Genomic DNA, 23,279 nt, shown 5'->3' on the forward strand with positions numbered 1-23,279 from the left:
GATGTCTGGAGGAGGAGAGAAACAACACAGTGTTTTATCAGGATGTCTGGAGGAGAGAAACAACACAGTGTTTTATCAGGATGTCTGGAGGAGTAGAGAAACACAGTGTTTTATCAGGATGTCTGGAGGAGTAGAGAAACAACACAGTGTTTTATCTGGATGTCTGGAGGAGTAGAGAAACACAGTGTTTTATCTGGATGTCTGGAGGAGTAGAGAAACACAGTGTTTTATCTGGATGTCTGGAGGAGTAGAGCAAATAGAGGATAGGCCTATTAAAAGAGAATGCCTCCAATAATGTAGGTGGCATACAACCAATGCCACACACACACACACACACACACACACACACACACACACACCTCTGGAGAGTAGAAGGAAGAAAACACACATTGAAAACTACATTTGGCTACAAGCTCCAACGTGAGTAGGTAATGTTATGCAAAGTAGAAACTGAACATAGATCAGTTATCTCTGGCTCCAGTATGCCCTGTTCCGATCTAAACCAGGGTAGAGGGTTACAGCTAGGTCACAGCCATCCTCTACCACTGCTCCCTGTTCCAATCTAAACCAGGGTAGAGGGTTATAGCTAGGTCACAGCCATCCTCTACCACTGCTCCCTGTTCCAATCTAAACCAGGGTAGAGGGTTACAGCTAGGTCACAGCCATCCTCTACCACTGCTCCCTGTTCCAATCTAAACCAGGGTAGAGGGTTACAGCTAGGTCACAGCCATCCTCTACCACTGCTCCCTGTTCCAATCTAAACCAGGGTAGAGGGTTATAGCTAGGTCACAGCCATCCTCTACCACTGCTCCCTGTTCCAATCTAAACCAGGGTAGAGGGTTATAGCTAGGTCACAGCCATCCTCTACCACTGCTCCCTGTTCCAATCTAAACCTGTGTAGAGGGTTATAGCTAGGTCACAGCCATCCTCTGACTACCCTAACACCTGCCACTTCCAGTCAAAGCCAATAAGGCCCAGAGTGTCACCAGTCAGTCACTATAGGGGACTAGAGTCACACAGAGACCCAGCTATAAGGCTCTGGAGTCAGATAGCTCACAGCACGATGGCCTGGTCTCTATCCTGCTCCTCTTCTCTTCCAGGCCAACAGAAAGATCCCATTTCGACCCAGTCAGAGCACAGGCTTCTCAGTCAGCTTGGGGACACTGAAACCGTAGTGACTTGTGTGGTTGGATTCAGTCTGAAGGCTGCTGATGTTAAAATGCCAGGCCTACACCAGCTGCACATCAGCAATCACTCTTTATGAATAGCTAAAACCAAATTCTATTTGTCACATGCGCTGAATACAACAGGTGTAGTAGACTTGTTAAGTTACAAACCCTTAACCAACAATGCAGTTCAATAAATAATGTATTTAGTAAATATTTTCTTAACTATGTAAATAGTCCGGGAGGACATTTGATTAATTGTTTCACAGTCTTTTGGCTTGGGGGGGTAGAAGCTGTTTCACAGTCTTTTGGCTTGGGGGGGTAGAAGCTGTTCAGCAGTCTTTTGGCTTGGGGGGTAGAAGCTATTCAGCAGTCTTTTGGCTTGGGGGGGTTAGAAAGCTATTCAGCAGTCTTTTGACTTGGGGGGGTAGAAGCTGTTTCACAGTCTTTTGGCTTGGGGGGGTAGAAGCTGTTCAGCAGTCTTTTGGCTTGGGGGGTAGAAGCTATTCAGCAGTCTTTTGGCTTGGGGGGGTTAGAAAGCTATTCAGCAGTCTTTTGACTTGGGGGGGTAGAAGCTGTTTCACAGTCTTTTGACTTGGGGGGGTAGAAGCTGTTCAGCAGTCTAATGGCTTGGGGGTAGAAGCTGTTCAGCAGTCTAATGGCTTGGGGGTAGCAGCTGTTTAGCAGTCTAATGGCTTGGGGGTAGCAGCTGTTTAGCAGTCTAATGGCTTGGGGGTAGAAGCTGTTCAGCAGTCTAATGGCTTGGGGGTAGAAGCTGTTCAGCAGTCTAATGGCTTGGGGGTAGCAGCTGTTTAGCAGTCTAATGGCTTGGGGGTAGCAGCTGTTTAGCAGTCTAATGGCTTGGGGGGGTAGAAGCTGTTCAGCAGTCTAATGGCTTGGGGGTAGCAGCTGTTCAGCAGTCTAATGGCTTGGGGGGGTAGCAGCTGTTCAGCAGTCTAATGGCTTGGGGTAGCAGCTGTTTAGCAGTCTAATGGCTTGGGGGTAGCAGCTGTTCAGCAGTCTAATGGCTTGGGGGTAGCAGCTGTTCAGCAGTCTAATGGCTTGGGGGGATAGCAGCTGTTCAGCAGTCTAATGGCTTGGGGGTAGCAGCTGTTTAGCAGTCTAATGGCTTGGGGGTAGAAGCTGTTTCACAGTCTTTTGACTTGGGGGGGTAGCAGCTGTTTAGCAGTCTAATGGCTTGGGGGTAGCAGCTGTTTACCAGTCTAATGGCTTGGGGGTAGAAGCTGTTTCACAGTCTTTTGACTTGGGGGGGTAGAAGCTGTTCAGCAGTCTAATGGCTTGGGGGTAGCAGCTGTTTAGCAGTCTAATGGCTTGGGGGTAGCAGCTGTTTAGCAGTCTAATGGCTTGGGGGTAGCAGCTGTTCAGCAGTCTAATGGCTTGGGGGTAGCAGCTGTTCAGCAGTCTAATGGCTTGGGGGGGTAGCAGCTGTTCAGCAGTCTAATGGCTTGGGGGGGTAGCAGCTGTTCAGCAGTCTAATGGCTTGGGGGTAGCAGCTGTTCAGCAGTCTAATGGCTTGGGGGGTAGAAGCTGTTCAGCAGTCTAATGGCTTGGGGGTAGCAGCTGTTCAGCAGTCTAATGGCTTGGGGGTAGCAGCTGTTCAGCAGTCTAATGGCTTGGGGGTAGCAGGTGTTTAGCAGTCTAATGGCTTGGGGGGTAGAAGCTGTTTAGCAGTCTAATGGCTTGGGGGGGGGGTAGCAGCTGTTCAGCAGTCTAATGGCTTGGGGGGTAGAAGCTGTTTAGCAGTCTAATGGCTTGGGGGGGTAGAAGCTGTTTAGCAGTCTAATGGCTTGGGGGTAGCAGCTGTTCAGCAGTCTAATGGCTTGGGGGTAGCAGCTGTTCAGCAGTCTAATGGCTTGGGGGGGTAGCAGCTGTTCAGCAGTCTAATGGCTTGGGGGGTAGCAGCTGTTCAGCAGTCTAATGGCTTGGGGGTAGCAGCTGTTTAGGAGTCTAATGGCTTGGGGGTAGCAGCTGTTTAGGAGTCTAATGGCTTGGGGGTAGCAGCTGTTCAGCAGTCTAATGGCTTGGGGGTAGCAGCTGTTCAGCAGTCTAATGGCTTGGGGGTAGCAGCTGTTTAGCAGTCTAATGGCTTGGGGGGGGGGGGTAGAAGCTGTTCAGCAGTCTAATGGCTTGGGGGTAGCAGCTGTTCACCAGTCTAATGGCTTGGGGGTAGAAGCTGTTTCACAGTCTAATGGCTTGGGGGGGTAGAAGCTGTTCAGCAGTCTAATGGCTTGGGGGTAGCAGCTGTTCAGCAGTCTAATGGCTTGGGGGGGTAGAAGCTGTTTAGCAGTCTAATGGCTTGGGGGGGGGGTAGAAGCTGTTCAGCAGTCTAATGGCTTGGGGGTAGCAGCTGTTCACCAGTCTAATGGCTTGGGGGTAGCAGCTGTTCAGCAGTCTAATGGCTTGGGGGTAGCAGCTGTTCACCAGTCTAATGGCTTGGGGGTAGCAGCTGTTCACCAGTCTAATGGCTTGGGGGTAGCAGCTGTTCACCAGTCTAATGGCTTGGGGGTAGCAGCTGTTCAGCAGTCTAATGGCTTGGGGGTAGCAGCTGTTCACCAGTCTAATGGCTTGGGGGTAGCAGCTGTTCAGCAGTCTAATGGCTTGGGGGTAGCAGCTGTTCAGCAGTCTAATGGCTTGGGGGTAGCAGCTGTTCAGCAGTCTAATGGCTTGGGGGTAGCAGCTGTTCACCAGTCTAATGGCTTGGGGGTAGCAGCTGTTCACCAGTCTAATGGCTTGGGGGTAGCAGCTGTTCACCAGTCTAATGGCTTGGGGGTAGCAGCTGTTCAGCAGTCTAATGGCTTGGGGGTAGCAGCTGTTCAGCAGTCTAATGGCTTGGGGGTAGCAGCTGTTCACCAGTCTAATGGCTTGGGGGTAGCAGCTGTTCACCAGTCTAATGGCTTGGGGGTAGCAGCTGTTCACCAGTCTAATGGCTTGGGGGTAGCAGCTGTTCACCAGTCTAATGGCTTGGGGGTAGCAGCTGTTCACCAGTCTAATGGCTTGGGGGTAGCAGCTGTTCACCAGTCTAATGGCTTGGGGGTAGCAGCTGTTCAGCAGTCTAATGGCTTGGGGGTAGCAGCTGTTCAGCAGTCTAATGGCTTGGGGGTAGCAGCTGTTCAGCAGTCTAATGGCTTGGGGGTAGCAGCTGTTCACCAGTCTAATGGCTTGGGGGTAGCAGCTGTTCACCAGTCTAATGGCTTGGGGGTAGCAGCTGTTCAGCAGTCTAATGGCTTGGGGGTAGCAGCTGTTCACCAGTCTAATGGCTTGGGGGTAGCAGCTGTTCACCAGTCTAATGGCTTGGGGGTAGCAGCTGTTCAGCAGTCTAATGGCTTGGGGGTAGCAGCTGTTCAGCAGTCTAATGGTTTGGGGGTAGCAGCTGTTTAGCAGTCTAATGGCTTGGGGGGTAGAAGCTGTTCAGCAGTCTAATGGCTTGGGGGTAGAAGCTGTTCAGCAGTCTTATGGCCTGGGGGTAGAAGCTGTTCACCAGTCTAATGGCTTGGGGCGGGGGGGGGGGGGGGGGGGTAGAAGCTGTTCAGCAGTCTAATGGCTTGGGGGTAGAAGCTGTTCAGCAGTCTAATGGCTTGGGGGTAGAAGCTGTTCAGCAGTCTTTTGGCTTGGGGGGGGGGGGGTAGAAGCTGTTCAGCAGTCTAATGGCTTGGGGGTAGAAGCTGTTCAGCAGTCTAATGGCTTGGGGGTAGCAGCTGTTCAGCAGTCTAATGGCTTGGGGGTAGAAGCTGTTCAGCAGTCTAATGGCTTGGGGGGTAGAAGCTGTTCAGCAGTCTAATGGCTTGGGGGTAGAAGCTGTTCAGCAGTCTAATGGCTTGGGGGGGTAGAAGCTGTTCAGCAGTCTAATGGCTTGGGGGTAGAAGCTGTTCAGCAGTCTAATGGCTTGGGGGTAGAAACTGTTCAGCAGTCTAATGGCTTGGGGGGTAGAAGCTGTTCAGCAGTCTAATGGCTTGGGGGTAGAAACTGTTCAGTAGTCTTTTGGCTTGGGGGTAGAAGCTATTCAGCAGTCTTTTGGCTTGGGGGGGTAGAAGCTGTTCAGCAGTCTTTTGGCTTGGGGGGGTAGAAGCTGCTAAACAATTAATCAAACGGCCACCCGGACTATTTACATTGAGCCCCCTTTGTTTTTACAACTCAGGTAGACACATCGCTCGTTTTGTTTTTACACTGCTGCTACCATCTAAAACTCAGGTAGACACATCGCTCGTTTTGTTTTTACACTGCTGCTACCATCTACAACTCAGGTAGACACATCGCTCGTTTTGTTTTTACACTGCTGCTACCATCTACAACTCAGGTAGACACATCGCTCGCTTTGTTTTTACACTGCTGCTACCATCTACAACTCAGGTAGACACATCGCTCGTTTTGTTTTTACACTGCTGCTACCATCTACAACTCAGGTAGACACATCGCTCGTTTTGTTTTTACACTACCATCTACAACTCAGGTAGACACATTGCCTGCTACAGTAACTAGCCAATAGCATAATGCTAGCATCATCTAGGATGTCCACCCACTCTGCCCAGAATGGGTGAAAACGTTCTTTGGCGATGAAACTTCACTTCCTTATGTTCTAAAATCAATTTTACCAAGACAAATGGCATTATTTTTGTTCTGAATCGTTCAGTGAAGTCTTTCTCTAACTTATCATTAACATCACATCTAAAAAGTCTGATTTCGTAACCTAATACATCCCATAATTAGCACTGAACTTTTGAGGATTTTACATTTTGTGGTCGCCGTCTTCAAAGTTTAGATAACTTTGGATGACACGAGCTGAATAAAATGTAAAATGCTTTGAAAATAAAATCTTGGTATATACTCAGTGCTCCACAGACATTTATCAGACACGGTAGTTTATGTGAAATCTTCAAAAAAAGAAGACACTTCATATTTGAAATTCCTGTATACTAAAATATGAAAAGTGTATCTGAAAATACTACATGCCATGTCTCAAAATCAATATTTATCTTACCTCTATTGTTCGATGTCGTTTGGATTCAAGGAGGAAGTGCACCTGTCAGCTAGCCTGTAGCCTTCACTCTAGCACAGAATCCAGCCTTGCTGACGCCATGCAACTCTCCAGATATCTGACAACTATTTTTCTCTGGCTTGATTTAGTCACCCTAATTCTGGCCATCCTACCAGGGTAAAAACTCAAAGAACGTTTCAACGGATAATAGAGACATGAGAAATGGACCGTTGGTTTTCTTAAATGATTATCTACACAATTACCATATTATTTTACCCATTGGTCAATTTTTGGGGGGATTGGACCCCCTACATCTTGCCCTGCCAAACTACCACAGTTGGAGCTACATTGTGTCCTATAGAATACAGTACATAAACATACCATCCTCTCTCTCTGGAGAGCGGTGTGTTCTATAGAATACAGTACATAAACATACCATCCTCTCTCTCTGGAGAGCGGTGTGTTCTATAGAATACAGTACATAAACATACCATCCTCTCTCTCTGGAGAGCGGTGTGTTCTATAGAATACAGTACATAAACATACCATCCTCTCTCTCTGGAGAGCGGTGTGTCCTATAGAATACAGTACATAAACATACCATCCTCTCTCTCTGGAGAGCGGTGTGTCCTATAGAATACAGTACATAAACATACCATCCTCTCTCTCTGGAGAGCGGTGTGTCCTATAGAATACAGTACATAAACATACCATCCTCTCTCTCTGGAGAGCGGTGTGTCCTATAGAATACAGTACATAAACATACCATCCTCTCTCTCTGGAGAGCGGTGTGTTCTATAGAATAGAGTACATAAACATACCATCCTCTCTCTGGAGAGCGGTGTGTTCTATAGAATACAGTACATAAACATACCATCCTCTCTCTCTGGAGAGCGGTGTGTTCTATAGAATACAGTACATAAACATACCATCCTCTCTCTGGAGAGCGGTGTGTTCTATAGAATACAGTACATAAACATACCATCCTCTCTCTCTGGAGAGCGGTGTGTTCTATAGAATACAGTACATAAACATACCATCCTCTCTCTCTGGAGAGCGGTGTGTCCTATAGAATACGGTACATAAATAGATTCTCCCTCTGCCCCTCCCTCCCCCTGCTCAACAGACACCATCCTCTCTCTCTGGTCCCCCTGCTGATGAGCATCTGCCAATCCCGAGCATGCACTCTCTACCGCTAATCTACTGGAACACACACACACACACTGACCTCAATATCAGCCTTTTAAATCAGTGAAGCGTGACACACACATTCATGAATGCTGATGCCAATACACACTTGGCAGTGGGCGCTGTTCCTTTGAGCCCCATCCTAAAAAAACTGAATCATTATACTAGCTATTCCTATCCCCCTGTACACACACGACAAGCTCACTTTCAGGTTTCCCAGCATAGTGTGTAAACACAGGGGGTTAGTCTAGCGATTAGATGAGTGCATTTAATCAGTGGGATAAGCCTGGTGGTCCTTCACAACCAGTGAGCCGTAGCCGGCTAGAGCAGACAGATTTAGAACGCATTGTAACCTATAGGGGTCTTTCTCCCTCGCTGGTCACCAGAACAGCAGCCACTCCTGTGTGTGTGTGTGTGTGTGTGTGTGTGTGTGTGTGTCAGGGGAGACAATAAGCCTAGGGGACAGTGGAGGTGATGAAGGCTGAGACAACAGAGAGGATTATCATTATAGTTCACTAAAAGTTACTGTAACGTTAGAACTCTGAATGGTTCCCAATGGGACTGACCTAACTAGCTCTCAGGGGGAAAGAGGAAGAGGGAAGACAGGGGAGCAGAGAGAGAAGGAGAGGAGGAAAAGGAGAGAGAAGGAGGAGGAGAGAGGGGGGAGAGAGGGGAAGGAGAAGGAGAGAGGGGGAGGTGAAGGAGAGAGGGGGAGGAGAAGGAGAGAGAAGAAGAAAAGGAGAGAGAGGGGAGGAGAAGGAGAGAGGGGGAGGAGAAGGGGGAGGAGGAGAAGGAGAGAGGGGGAGGAGAAGGGGGAGGGGGAGAAGGAGAGCGGGGGAGGAGAAGGGGGAGGGGGAGAAGGAGAGCGGGGGAGGAGAAGGAGAGAGGAGGAAAAGGAGAGAGGAGGAAAATGAGAGAAGGGGAGAAGGAGAGATGAAGGAGAGGGGGGAGGAGAAGGAGAGATGAAGGAGAGGGGGGAGGAGAAGGAAAGATGAAGGAGAGAGGGGGGAGGAGAATGAGAGAGGGGAGGAGAAGGAGAGAGGAGGAGGAAAAGGAGAGAGGAGGAGGAGAAGGAGAGAGGAGGAGGAGAAGGAGAGAGGAGGAGGAGGAGAAGGAGAGGGGGAGGAGAGAGGAGGAGGAAAAGGAGAGAGGGGGAGGAAAAGGAGAGAGGGGGAGGAGAAGGAGAGAGAAGGAGAGAGGAGGAGAGAGGAGAGAGGAGGAGAGAGAGGGAGGAGGAGGAGAGAGAGGGGAGGAGGAGGAGAGAGAGGGGAGGAGATGGAGATTGAGAGATGAAGGAGAGAGGGGGGAGATGAAGGAGAGCGGGGGATGAGGAAAGAGGGGGAGGAGAAGGAGAGAGAAGGAGAGAGAGGGGAGAAGGAGAGGGGAGGAGAAGGAGAGAGAGGGGGAGAAGGAGAGAGGAGGAGAGAGAGAAGGAGAAGGAGAGAGGAGGGGAAGGAGAAGGAGAGAGGAGGGGAAGGAGAAGGAGAGAGGAGTGAGAGGAGGAGAAGGAGAGATGAAGGAGAGAGGGGGGAGGAGAATGAGAGAGGGGAGGAGAAGGATAGAGGAGGAGGAGAAGGAGAGAGGAGGAGCAGAAGGAGAGGGGGGGAGAAGGAGAGGGGGGAGGAGATGGAGAATGAGAGATGAAGGAGAGAGGGGGGAGATGAAGGAGAGAGGGGAAGGAGAAGGAGAGAGAGGGGAGGAGGAGAGAGAGGGGAGGAGAGAGGAGAGATGAAGGAGAGAGGGGGGAGGTGAATGAGAGATGAAGGAGAGAGGGGTCTCTGAAATGTGGATGAAGTTAACATTTCCACCCTACACACCAACATATGGTCAGTTTTGAGTTATCAAATCTCAAATGGTTTAAGGTCAGCGTAATAGGATAGGATTTGGATAAGCTGATCCTAGAACTGTGCCAATGTGATCCTAACTTGTACCCGGAGCCGGAAATGCTGACAGTCTACTCTGTATTCAGAGAGTGAGTTGGAACAATGCAGCAGGGCTGCTACACTCCCAACATCTGGACAAGGATGTTGCAATAGAACCACAGCTATGGCAGCAAACAAGACCTTTCCACTGTCATTAGAGGACTTTGTTCTTCAGATGATCCAGCTGAATGAAGGACAGGGTTCTCTAAAGTACTGTGTGTGTGTGTGTGTGTGTGTGTGTGTGTGTGTGTGTGTGTGTGTGTGTGTGTGTGTGTGTGTGTGTGTGTGTGTGTGTGTACGTTTGTGCATTGCATATCATGCATTTGTGAGGCTTGTGTGTGTTGTACGTCTATGTGTGTGTCTGTGTGCTGTACATAGGGAAGGAGAGGGCTCGTGATTTAAGGGCATTACTGGAGGGGGACGTGGTAATGCTGGGCTGTCTCTGACTGCTGGCTAGCTAGCACTCCTCCCTCTCTCTGCAGGGTTAGATTAGAGCCTGCTAGCTAGCTAGCACTCCTCCCTCTCTCTGCAGGGTTAGATTAGAGCCTGCTAGCTAGCTAGCACTCCTCCCTCTCTCTGCAGGGTTAGATTAGAGCCTGCTGGCTAGCTAGCACTCCTCCCTCTCTCTGCAGGGTTAGATTAGAGCCTGCTGGCTAGCTAGCACTCCTCCCTCTCTCTGCAGGGTTAGATTAGAGACTGCTAGTTAGCTAGCACTCCTCCCTCTCTCTGCAGGGTTAGATTAGAGCCTGCTGGCTAGCTAGCACTCCTCCCTCTCTCTGCAGGGTTAGATTAGAGCCTGCTGGCTAGCTAGCACTCCTCCCTCTCTCTGCAGGGTTAGATTAGAGCCTGCTGGCTAGCTAGCACTCCTCCCTCTCTCTGCAGGGTTAGATTAGAGCCTGCTGGCTAGCTAGCACTCCTCCCTCTCTTTGCAGGGTTAGATTAGAGCCTGCTGGCTAGCTAGCACTCCTCCCTCACTCTGCAGGATTAGGATAGAGCCTGCTAGCTAGCTAGCACTCCTCCCTCTCTCTGCAGGGTTAGATTAGAGCCTGCTGGCTAGCTAGCACTCCTCCCTCTCTCTGCAGGGTTAGATTAGAGCCTGCTGGCTAGCTAGCAATCCTCCCTCTCTCTGCAGGGTTAGATTAGAGCCTGCTGGCTAGCTAGCACTCCTCCCTCTCTCTGCAGGGTTAGATTAGAGCCTGCTGGCTAGCTAGCACTCCTCCCTCTCTCTGCAGGGTTAGATTAGAGACTGCTGGCTAGCTAGCACTCCTCCCTCTCTCTGCAGGGTTAGATTAGAGCCTGCTGGCTAGCTAGCACTCCTCCCTCTCTCTGCAGGGTTAGATTAGAGCCATGCCTTTGCTGGAAGGGAGAGCAACACACAGAGACAATGTATATGCACATGAACGCACACGACACACACACCACAGGAGGTGTGTGGCACCTTAATTGGGGAGGACGGGCTCGAGGTAATGGCTGGAGACATTATTATGAGCCATCCTCCCCTCAGCAGCCTCCACTGACACACACATGACCCATGACACACAGGACACACACAGGACACGTGACACACAGCATCCCTCTCTCCATGCCCCTGGCAACAATGACTACAGGAGGAGAGGAGTCCCAACTTTCTATGCATGACACACACACAAAACTTTGGGATGAAGCTGAAGTGGGGGCTGAAGCTAGAACCAGAGTCTGAAGAGAGAGGAGAGGGGGGAAAGGAGGAGAGAGGAGAAAGGAGGAGAGAGGAGAGGGGGGAAAGGAGGAGAGGGGGGAAAGGAGGAGAGGGGGGAAAGGAGGAGAGGGGGGAAAGGAGGAGAGGGGGGAAAGGAGGAGAGAGGAATGGAGGAGAGGAGACAGGGCAGTTGTACGCTGGCTGTGAAGGCTCGACCTCCCAACAATGCCTCCCCCTAACACACACACCGCCCCATGCATGCTCTTTAACCCCATGATGACCCCTGTGAAGGGGACCACAGGCCGACAGTGTGCAACTAATAAGCACAGAGGGGCTGTGTGTGTGTCCTACTCAACCAAACAATACAGTGCAGGGACAGCTCAGAAGGTCTAGGGCAAGACCACAAACACACAGCATTTGGCCAAGAGCAAGAGAACAAAGAATCCAAGGCCATCAAAAACCAGTCTCTCCTTTCCTGAATCAAGATCTGGAAAGGTGCTGTTAAGTCACAGAGAGGGCTGCCAGGTGTTACAGTAGGACTATGTTATGTTCCCTGGCTGTGTTGGTTCTACTGGCGGCTGCTGCTACATTGCCTGCTGCTGCTGCTACACTGGCTGCTGCTGCTGCTACATTGCCTGCTGCTGCTGCTGCTGCTGCTGCTGCTACACTGGCTGCTGCTGCTGCTACACTGGCTGCTGCTGCTGCTACACTGGCTGCTGCTGCTGCTACACTGGCTGCTGCTGCTGCTACACTGGCTGCTGCTGCTGCTACACTGGCTGCTGCTGCTGCTACACTGGCTGCTGCTGCTGCTACACTGGCTGCTGCTGCTGCTACACTGGCTGCTGCTGCTGCTACATTGGATGCTGCTGCTGCTACATTGGATGCTGCTGCTGCTACATTGGATGCTGCTGCTGCTACACTGGCTCCTGCTGCTGCTACACTGGCTCCTGCTGCTGCTACACTGGCTGCTGCTACATTGGCTCCTGCTGCTGCTACACTGGCTGCTGCTACATTGGCTCCTGCTGCTGCTACACTGGCTGCTGCTGCTGCTACACTGGCTGCTGCTGCTGCTACACTGGCTGCTGCTGCTGCTACACTGGCTGCTGCTGCTGCTACACTGGCTGCTGCTGCTGCTACACTGGCTGCTGCTGCTGCTACACTGGCTGCTGCTGCTGCTACACTGGCTGCTGCTGCTGCTACACTGGCTGCTGCTGCTGCTACACTGGCTGCTGCTGCTGCTGCTACACTGGCTGCTGCTGCTGCTGCTACACTGGCTGCTGCTGCTACACTGGCTGCTGCTGCTACACTGGCTGCTGCTGCTACACTGGCTGCTGCTGCTACACTGGCTGCTGCTGCTGCTGCTACAGCTGCTGCTGCTCCCACACCGGCTGCTGCTCCCCCACTGTCACTGCTATGGTTAGTTATCTGTACGAGCTGGTGATTCTCCAGTCCTGATTCCATGTCTCCCTACACAGCCAGAACAGGCCATAGTGGACTCATTACTGCACAGAGACAGAGTTAGAAACACACACAGCCACAGAGGGAGGAAGAGCGAGAGAGACAGCAGATACAGAGAAACAGACACGGGCATGGAGGGAGGAAGAGAGAGAGACAGCAGATACAGAGAAACACACATGGGCATGGAGGGAGGAATAGAGAGAGACAGCAGATACAGAAAAACAGACACAGCCACAGAGGGAGGAAGAGCGAGAGACAGCAGATACAGAGAAACAGACACGGGCATGGAGGGAGGAAGAGAGAGAGAGACAGCAGATACAGAGAAACAGACACGGGCATGCACGCACACACACATGATGTATGCTCTGCTGGTCACAGCAACTGTTTAAATAAGAAAAAACAGAGTACAGAAGAGAAGTGAGGTCAAGGTGGAGAACATATACACTGACCTGGACTGACTGACATCACAATAAAGACCTGGACTGACTGACATCACAATAAAGACCTGGACTGCCTGACATCACAGTAAAGACCTGGACTGGCAGACATCACAGTAAAGACCTGGACTGACAGACATCACAATAAAGACCTGGACTGACAGACATCACAATAAAGACCTGGACTGACTGACATCACAATAAAGACCTGGACTGACTGACATCACAATAAAGACCTGGACTGACTGACATCACAATAAAGACCTGGACTGACTGACATCACAATAAAGACCTGGACTGACTGACATCACAATAAAGACCTGGACTGCGTAACATCACAATAAAGACCTGGACTGCCTGACATCACAATAAAGACCTGGACTGCCTGACATCACAATAAAGACCTGGACTGACAGACATCACAATAAAGACCTGGACTGACAGACATCACAATAAAGACCTGGACTGACAGACATCACAATAAAGACCTGGACTGACTAACATCACAATAAAGACCTGGACTGACTGACATCACAATAAAGACCTGGACTGACAGACATCGCAATAAAGACCTGGACTGACAGACATCGCAATAAAGACCTGGACTGACAGACATCGCAATAAAGACCTGGACTGACTAACATCGCAATAAAGACCTGGACTGACTGACATCGCAATAAAGACCTGGACTGACTAACATCACAATAAAGACCTGGACTGACTAACATCACAATAAAGACCTGGACTGACTGACATCGCAATAAAGACCTGGACTGACTAACATCACAATAAAGACCTGGACTGCGTAACATCACAATAAAGACCTGGACTGACTAACATCACAATAAAGACCTGGACTGCGTAACATCACAATAAAGACCTGGACTGCGTAACATCACAATAAAGACCTGGACTGACTAACATCACAATAAAGACCTGGACTGACTAACATCACAATAAAGACCTGGACTGACTAACATCACAATAAAGACCTGGACTGACTAACATCACAATAAAGACCTGGACTGACAGGTATAGGGGACGTCAGTCCTATGTAGACCATTAGAACTCTGTGCATAAAGATAACAAGCATGGACAGTCCTGTTTAACTCTCATCTCTGATCATTTGTAAAATAGGGAGAGAGAGGAACACACAATACTGACACATATAGGCCTAGACTCAGGGACACACTCAGTCTATCAGACACAATACTGACACATATAGGCCTAGACTCAGGGATACACTCAGTCTATCAGACACAATACTGACACATATAGGCCTAGACTCAGGGATACAGTCAGTCTATCAGACACAATACTGACACATATAGGCCTAGACTCAGGGATACACTCAGTCTATCAGACACAATACTGACACATATAGGCCTAGACTCAGGGATACACTCAGTCTATCAGACACAATACTGACACATATAGGCCTAGACTCAGGGATACACTCAGTCTATCAGACACAATACTGACACATATAGGCCTAGACTCAGGGATACACTCAGTCTATCAGACACAATACTGACACATATAGGCCTAGACTCAGGGATACAGTCAGTCTATCAGACACAAACACTAACAGACATTCACACACTAACAGACACACTTCCTCTGGGAAAGAAAAACGTTGTCCTATTGTCTCTTCTAGGCATGCTGTCCTCCTCAGAACAGAAGAGAGCCAGGCCAAACTAGCGGAGCTCCTCCCCGGAACAGAAGAGAGCCGGGCCAAACTAGCGGAGCTCCTCCCCAGAACAGAAGAGAGCCAGGCCAAACTAGCGGAGATCCTCCCCAGAACAGAAGAGAGCCAGACCAAACTAGTGGAGAACCTCCCCAGAACAGAAGAGAGCCAGGCCAAACTAGCGGAGATCCTCCCCGGAACAGAAGAGAGCCAGGCCAAACTAGCGGAGATCCTCCCCGGAACAGAAGAGAGCCAGGCCAAACTAGTGGAGAACCTCCCCGGAACAGAAGAGAGCCAGGCCAAACTAGTGGAGAACCTCCCCGGAACAGAAGAGAGCCAGGCCAAACTAGTGGAGATGACAGCTGCAGGAATCTAGTAGAACCAACACTAATCAACATCAATCCCCCTTTGCCACAGTCCTAACTGGATATTACTCCTATTATACCCATTGTGGGAGTGGGTCTCAGATAACACCACTGCAGTAGTCACAGTGTGTGTGTGTGTGTGTGTGTGTGTGTGTGTGTGTGTGTGTGTGTGTGTGTGTGTGTGTGTGTGTGTGTGTGTGTGTGTGTGTGTTCAGGGTGAGTGAGAGAGAGAAGAGAAAGAGAAAGAAAGACAAAAGAGAGAAAAAGAAGAGGGTGCTCAGGAGAGAGGGATCAAAGGAGCTGTAACTAAAAAGACTAGCTTCATCTCAGCCAGTTAACAGGCACTGAGCTGCAAGTCAAATGAGCCCCTCTGATGTGTGTGTGTGTGTGTGTGTGTGTGTGTGTGTGTGTGTGTGTGTGTGTGTGTGTGTGTGTGTGTGTGTGTGTGTGTGTGTGTGTGTGTGTGTGTGTGTGTGTGTGTGTGAGTGTGTGTGTGAGTGTGTGTGTGTGTAACAAAATAGATGAGTGAGTAATATGTGACCTAGTAGTATATCAGAGTGAAGCTCAGAGAGTGACTGAGTAAATGACTGTTTATCTGCACGAAGCTCTGTGAGAGTGAGTAGGAGAGAGGAACGACTCCTCTGTGAGAGTGAGTAGGAGAGAGGAACGACTCCTCTGTGAGAGTGAGTAGGAGAGAGGAACGACTCCTCTGTGAGAGTGAGTAGGAGAGAGGAACGACTCCTCTGTGAGAGTGAGTAGGAGAGAGGAACGACTCCTCTGTGAGAGTGAGTAGGAGAGAGGAACGACTCCTCTGTGAGAGTGAGTAGGAGAGAGGAACGACTCCTCTGGGAGAGTGAGTAGGAGAGAGGAACGACTCCTCTGGGAGAGTGAGTAGGAGAGAGGAACGACTCCTCTGGGAGAGTGAGTAGGAGAGAGGAACGACTCCTCTGGGAGAGTGAGTAGGAGAGAGGAACGACTCCTCTGGGAGAGTGAGTAGGAGAGAGGAACGACTCCTCTGTGAGAGTGAGTAGGAGAGAGGAACGACTCCTCTGGGAGAGTGAGTAGGAGAGAGGAACGACTCCTCTGGGAGAGTGAGTAGGAGAGAGGAACGACTCCTCTGGGAGAGTGAGTAGGAGAGAGGAACGACTCCTCTGGGAGAGTGAGTAGGAGAGAGGAACGACTCCTCTGGGAGAGTGAGTAGGAGAGAGGAACGACTCCTCTGGGAGAGTGAGTAGGAGAGAGGAACGACTCCTCTGTGAGAGTGAGTAGGAGAGAGGAACGACTCCTCTGGGAGAGTGAGTAGGAGAGAGGAACGACTCCTCTGGGAGAGTGAGTAGGAGAGAGGAACGACTCCTCTGGGAGAGTGAGTAGGAGAGAGGAACGACTCCTCTGTGAGAGTGAGTAGGAGAGAGGAACGACTCCTCTGGGAGAGTGAGTAGGAGAGAGGAACGACTCCTCTGGGAGAGTGAGTAGGAGAGAGGAACGACTCCTCTGTGAGAGTGAGTAGGAGAGAGGAACGACTCCTCTGTGAGAGTGAGTAGGAGAGAGGAACGACTCCTCTGTGAGAGTGAGTAGGAGAGAGGAACGACTCCTCTGTGAGAGTGAGTAGGAGAGAGGAACGACTCCTCTGTGAGAGTGAGTAGGAGAGAGGAACGACTCCTCTGTGAGAGTGAGTAGGAGAGAGGAACGACTCCTCTGTGAGAGTGAGTAGGAGAGAGGAACGACTCCTCTGTGAGAGTGAGTAGGAGAGAGGAACGACTCCTCTGGGAGAGTGAGTAGGAGAGAGGAACGACTCCTCTGGGAGAGTGAGTAGGAGAGAGGAACGACTCCTCTGTGAGAGTGAGTAGGAGAGAGGAACGACTCCTCTGTGAGAGTGAGTAGGAGAGAGGAACGACTCCTCTGTGAGAGTGAGTAGGAGAGAGGAACGACTCCTCTGGGTATATATATTTTTTTTTTTAAACACTCACCAGGCTGCCTTTTGACACGCATGTCCTTCACATTACTTCTGCATGGCTGTGGATGTAGGTCACACACCCCTAACACACATTCCCTCCCTCTATAACCTGCCTTCCATATACACACACCCATACCTGTCACCATTAACCAGTTAGAGGGACGTGGGGCTGAGTGTTGGGTTAGGGTGTGGGTGGAGCCAGAGGGAGGTGTGGCTGGGTGTTGGGTTAGGGTGTGGGTGGGGCCAGAGGGAGGTGGGGCTGAGTGTTGGGTTAGGGTGGGGCCAGAGGGAGGTGGGGCTGAGTGTTGGGTTAGGTTGGGGCCAGAGGGAGGTGGGACTGAGTGTTGGGTTAGGGTGTGGGTGGGGCCAGAGGGAGGTGGGGCTGGGTGTTGGGTTAGGGTGTGGGTGGGGCCAGAGGGAGGTGGGGCTGAGTGTTGGGTTAGGGTGTGGGTGGGGCCAGAGGGAGGTGGGGCTGGGAGTTGGGTTAGGGTGTGGGTGGGGCCAGAGGGAGGTGGGGCTGGGAGTTGGGTTAGGGTGTGGGTGGGGCCAGAGGGAGGTGGGGCTGAGTGTTGGGTTAGGGTGTGGGTGGGGCCAGAGGGAGGTGGGGCTGGGTGTTGGGTTAGGGTGTGGGTGGGGCCAGAGGGAGGTGGGGCTGGGAGTTGGGTTCGGGTGTCGGTGGGGCCAGAGGGAGGTGGGGCTGGGAGAGGCCAGAGGGAGATTTAATGGATTTTGATGACACCGTCCCTGATACGGCTAGGGGGGCATCCACATTGCCGGAATTCCTGAGACCCCCTTGAAGAGGGAACTGGCCAATAACAATACAGGGAGTCAAGAGCCTGATGTGTTTAGGGTTCTGCAGTCAGCCAGCCAGCCAGTCAGAGAGGGCCTCTGGCCATACAGACAGAGGAAGACTAAAGTGGGTCGCCAGCTCTAAATGGAACACACTTCCTCTATCATATCACACTTTCCACAAGTGGAAGAGGATGCAGAGGTGTGTGTGTGTATTGTGTGGAGTGTGTGGAGTGTGTGGTGTGTGTGGTGTGTGTGGTGTGTGTGGTGTGTGTGGTGTGTGTGGAGTGTGTGGAGTGTGTGGTGTGTGTGGTGTGTGTGGTGTGTGTGGAGTGTGTGGAGTGTGTGGAGTGTGTGGAGTGTGTGGAGTGTGTGGTGTGTGTGGTGTGTGTGGAGTGTGTGGTGTGTGTGGTGTGTGTGGAGTGTGTGGAGTGTGTGGTGTGTGTGGTGTGTGTGGAGTGTGTGAGGGAGAGATAAAGCAAGCAGATGAATCAGTCGCTAGTTATGGATTAAAACATCCTTCTCTTCATGTTTGTGCCACCTGCACATTTTCCCTCACAGATGTATGTAGATAAACTGAAGAACTGCCAGCCTTCCTACAAGCCACAGACACCTCAGACAACAGCAGTAGACTATATGAACCTCAGACAACAGCAGTAGACTATATGAACCTCAGACAACAGCAGTAGACTATATGAACCTCAGGCAACAGCAGTAGACTATATGAACCTCAGACAACAGCAGTAGACTATATGAACCTCAGGCAACAGCGGTAGACTATATGAACCTCAGACAACAGCGGTAGACTATATGAACCTCAGACAACAGCGGTAGACTATATGAACCTCAGGCAACAGCGGTAGACTATATGAACCTCAGGCAACAGCAGTAGACTATATGAACCTCAGGCAACAGCGGTAGACTACATGAACCTCAGGCAACAGCGGTAGACTACATGAACCTCAGGCAACAGCGGTAGACTATATGAACCTCAGGCAACAGCGGTAGACTATATGAACCTCAGGCAACAGCGGTAGACTATATGAACCTCAGGCAACAGCGGTAGACTATATGAACCTCAGACAACAGCGGTAGACTATATGAACCTCAGACAACAGCGGTAGACTATATGAACCTCAGACAACAGCGGTAGACTATATGAACCTCAGGCAACAGCAGTAGACTATATGAACCTCAGGCAACAGCAGTAGACTATATGAACCTCAGGCAACAGCGGTAGACTATATGAACCTCAGGCAACAGCAGTAGACTACATGAACCTCAGACAACAGCAGTAGACTATATGAACCTCAGGCAACAGCAGTAGACTATATGAACCTCAGGCAACAGCAGTAGACTATATGAACCTCAGGCAACAGCAGTAGACTACATGAACCTCAGACAACAGCAGTAGACTATATGAACCTCAGGCAACAGCAGTAGACTATATGAACCTCAGGCAACAGCAGTAGACTATATGAACCTCAGACAACAGCAGTAGACTATATGAACCTCAGGCAACAGCGGTAGACTATATGAACCTCAGGCAACAGCGGTAGACTATATGAACCTCAGACAACAGCAGTAGACTATATGAACCTCAGACAACAGCAGTAGACTATATGAACCTCAGACAACAGCAGTAGACTATATGAACCCCAGACAACAGCAGTAGACTATATGAACCTCAGACAACAGCAGTAGACTATATGAACCTCAGACAACAGCAGTAGACTATATGAACCTCAGACAACAGCAGTAGACTATATGAACCTCAGACAACAGCATTAGACTATATGAACCTCAGACAACAGCATTAGACTATATGAACCTCAGGCAACAGCAGTAGACTATATGAACCTCAGACAACAGCAGTAGACTATATGAACCTCAGACAACAGCAGTAGACTATATGAACCTCAGACAACAGCATTAGACTATATGAACCTCAGGCAACAGCGGTAGACTATATGAACCTCAGGCAACAGCAGTAGACTATATGAACCTCAGACAACAGCAGTAGACTATATGAACCTCAGGCAACAGCAGTAGACTATATGAACCTCAGACAACAGCAGTAGACTATATGAACCTCAGGCAACAGCGGTAGACTATATGAACCTCAGGCAACAGCGGTAGACTATATGAACCTCAGACAACAGCAGTAGACTATATGAACCTCAGACAACAGCAGTAGACTATATGAACCTCAGACAACAGCAGTAGACTATATGAACCCCAGACAACAGCAGTAGACTATATGAACCTCAGACAACAGCAGTAGACTATATGAACCTCAGACAACAGCAGTAGACTATATGAACCTCAGACAACAGCAGTAGACTATATGAACCTCAGACAACAGCATTAGACTATATGAACCTCAGACAACAGCATTAGACTATATGAACCTCAGGCAACAGCAGTAGACTATATGAACCTCAGACAACAGCAGTAGACTATATGAACCTCAGACAACAGCAGTAGACTATATGAACCTCAGACAACAGCATTAGACTATATGAACCTCAGGCAACAGCGGTAGACTATATGAACCTCAGGCAACAGCAGTAGACTATATGAACCTCAGACAACAGCAGTAGACTATATGAACCTCAGGCAACAGCAGTAGACTATATGAACCTCAGGCAACAGCAGTAGACTATATGAACCTCAGACAACAGCGGTAGACTATATGAACCTCAGGCAACAGCGGTAGACTATATGAACCTCAGGCAACAGCGGTAGACTATATGAACCTCAGGCAACAGCGGTAGACTATATGAACCTCAGGCAACAGCGGTAGACTATATGAATCTCAGGCAACAGCAGTAGACTACATGAACCTCAGACAACAGCAGTAGACTATATGAACCTCAGGCAACAGCGGTAGACTATATAAACCTCAGGCAACAGCAGTAGACTATATGAACCTCAGACAACAGCAGTAGACTATATGAACCTCAGGCAACAGCAGTAGACTAAATGAACCTCAGGCAACAGCAGTAGACTATATGAACCTCAGGCAACAGCGGTAGACTATATGAACCTCAGGCAACAGCAGTAGACTATATGAACCTCAGGCAACAGCAGTAGACTATATGAACCTCAGGCAACAGCAGTAGACTATATGAACCTCAGGCAACAGCGGTAGACTATATGAACCTCAGGCAACAGCGGTAGACTATATGAACCTCAGGCAACAGCAGTAGACTATATGAACCTCAGGCAACAGCGGTAGACTATATGAACCTCAGGCAACAGCGGTAGACTATATGAACCTCAGACAACAGCGGTAGACTATATGAACCTCAGACAACAGCGGTAGACTATATGAACCTCAGACAACAGCAGTAGACTATATGAACCTCAGGCAACAGCGGTAGACTATATGAACCTCAGGCAACAGCAGTAGACTATATGAACCTCAGGCAACAGCAGTAGACTATATGAACCTCAGGCAACAGCGGTAGACTATATGAACCTCAGGCAACAGCAGTAGACTATATGAACCTCAGACAACAGCAGTAGACTATATGAACCTCAGACAACAGCAGTAGACTATATGAACCTCAGGCAACAGCAGTAGACTATATGAACCTCAGGCAACAGCAGTAGACTATATGAACCTCAGGCAACAGCGGTAGACTATATGAACCTCAGGCAACAGCAGTAGACTATATGAACCTCAGACAACAGCGGTAGACTATATGAACCTCAGACAACAGCAGTAGACTATATGAACCTCAGACAACAGCAGTAGACTATATGAACCTCAGACAACAGCGGTAGACTATATGAACCTCAGACAACAGCGGTAGACTATATGAACCTCAGACAACAGCAGTAGACTATATGAACCTCAGGCAACAGCGGTAGACTATATGAACCTCAGGCAACAGCAGTAGACTATATGAACCTCAGGCAACAGCAGTAGACTATATGAACCTCAGGCAACAGCGGTAGACTATATGAACCTCAGGCAACAGCGGTAGACTATATGAACCTCAGGCAACAGCAGTAGACTATATGAACCTCAGACAACAGCAGTAGACTATATGAACCTCAGACAACAGCAGTAGACTATATGAACCTCAGGCAACAGCAGTAGACTATATGAACCTCAGGCAACAGCAGTAGACTATATGAACCTCAGGCAACAGCGGTAGACTATATGAACCTCAGGCAACAGCAGTAGACTATATGAACCTCAGACAACAGCGGTAGACTATATGAACCTCAGACAACAGCAGTAGACTATATGAACCTCAGACAACAGCAGTAGACTATATGAACCTCAGACAACAGCGGTAGACTATATGAACCTCAGGCAACAGCGGTAGACTATATGAACCTCAGGCAACAGCGGTAGACTATATGAACCTCAGACAACAGCAGTAGACTATATGAACCTCAGACAACAGCGGTAGACTATATGAACCTCAGACAACAGCAGTAGACTATATGAACCTCAGGCAACAGCAGTAGACTATATGAACCTCAGACAACAGCGGTAGACTATATGAACCTCAGACAACAGCAGTAGACTATATGAACCTCAGACAACAGCGGTAGACTATATGAACCTCAGACAACAGCGGTAGACTATATGAACCTCAGGCAACAGCGGTAGACTATATGAACCTCAGACAACAGCAGTAGACTATATGAACCTCAGACAACAGCGGTAGACTATATGAACCTCAGGCAACAGCAGTAGACTATATGAACCTCAGACAACAGCAGTAGACTATATGAACCTCAGACAACAGCAGTAGACTATATGAACCTCAGACAACAGCAGTAGACTATATGAACCTCAGACAACAGCAGTAGACTATATGAACCTCAGACAACAGCATTAGACTATATGAACCTCAGACAACAGCATTAGACTATATGAACCTCAGACAACAGCAGTAGACTATATGAACCTCAGACAACAGCAGTAGACTATATGAACCTCAGACAACAGCAGTAGACTATATGAACCTCAGACAACAGCAGTAGACTATATGAACCTCAGACAACAGCGGTAGACTATATGAACCTCAGACAACAGCGGTAGACTATATGAACCTCAGACAACAGCATTAGACTATATGAACCTCAGACAACAGCAGTAGACTATATGAACCTCAGACAACAGCAGTAGACTATATGAACCTCAGACAACAGCAGTAGACTATATGAACCTCAGGCAACAGCAGTAGACTATATGAACCTCAGGCAACAGCAGTAGACTATATGAACCTCAGACAACAGCAGTAGACTATATGAACCTCAGACAACAGCGGTAGACTATATGAACCTCAGACAACAGCATTAGACTATATGAACCTCAGACAACAGCAGTAGACTATATGAACCTCAGACAACAGCAGTAGACTATATGAACCTCAGGCAACAGCAGTAGACTATATGAACCTCAGACAACAGCAGTAGACTATATGAACCTCAGACAACAGCAGTAGACTATATGAACCTCAGGCAACAGCGGTAGACTATATGAACCTCAGACAACAGCAGTAGACTATATGAACCTCAGGCAACAGCAGTAGACTATATGAACCTCAGACAACAGCAGTAGACTATATGAACCTCAGGCAACAGCAGTAGACTATATGAACCTCAGGCAACAGCAG

The 23,279-nt window shown here is 49.3% G+C and overlaps 1 protein-coding gene across 7 annotated transcripts in view; it reads right to left on the minus strand.

Annotated features, from left to right (window-relative positions):
* The window catches only part of agap1 (ArfGAP with GTPase domain, ankyrin repeat and PH domain 1), a 260,949-nt gene that overhangs the window by 164,441 nt on the left and 73,229 nt on the right, over positions 1-23,279 (minus strand). The window lies entirely within an intron of this gene.

Source organism: Salvelinus fontinalis, unplaced genomic scaffold (genome assembly GCF_029448725.1).
Source record: "Salvelinus fontinalis isolate EN_2023a unplaced genomic scaffold, ASM2944872v1 scaffold_0074, whole genome shotgun sequence".
Classification (NCBI taxonomy): Eukaryota; Metazoa; Chordata; class Actinopteri; order Salmoniformes; family Salmonidae; genus Salvelinus; species Salvelinus fontinalis.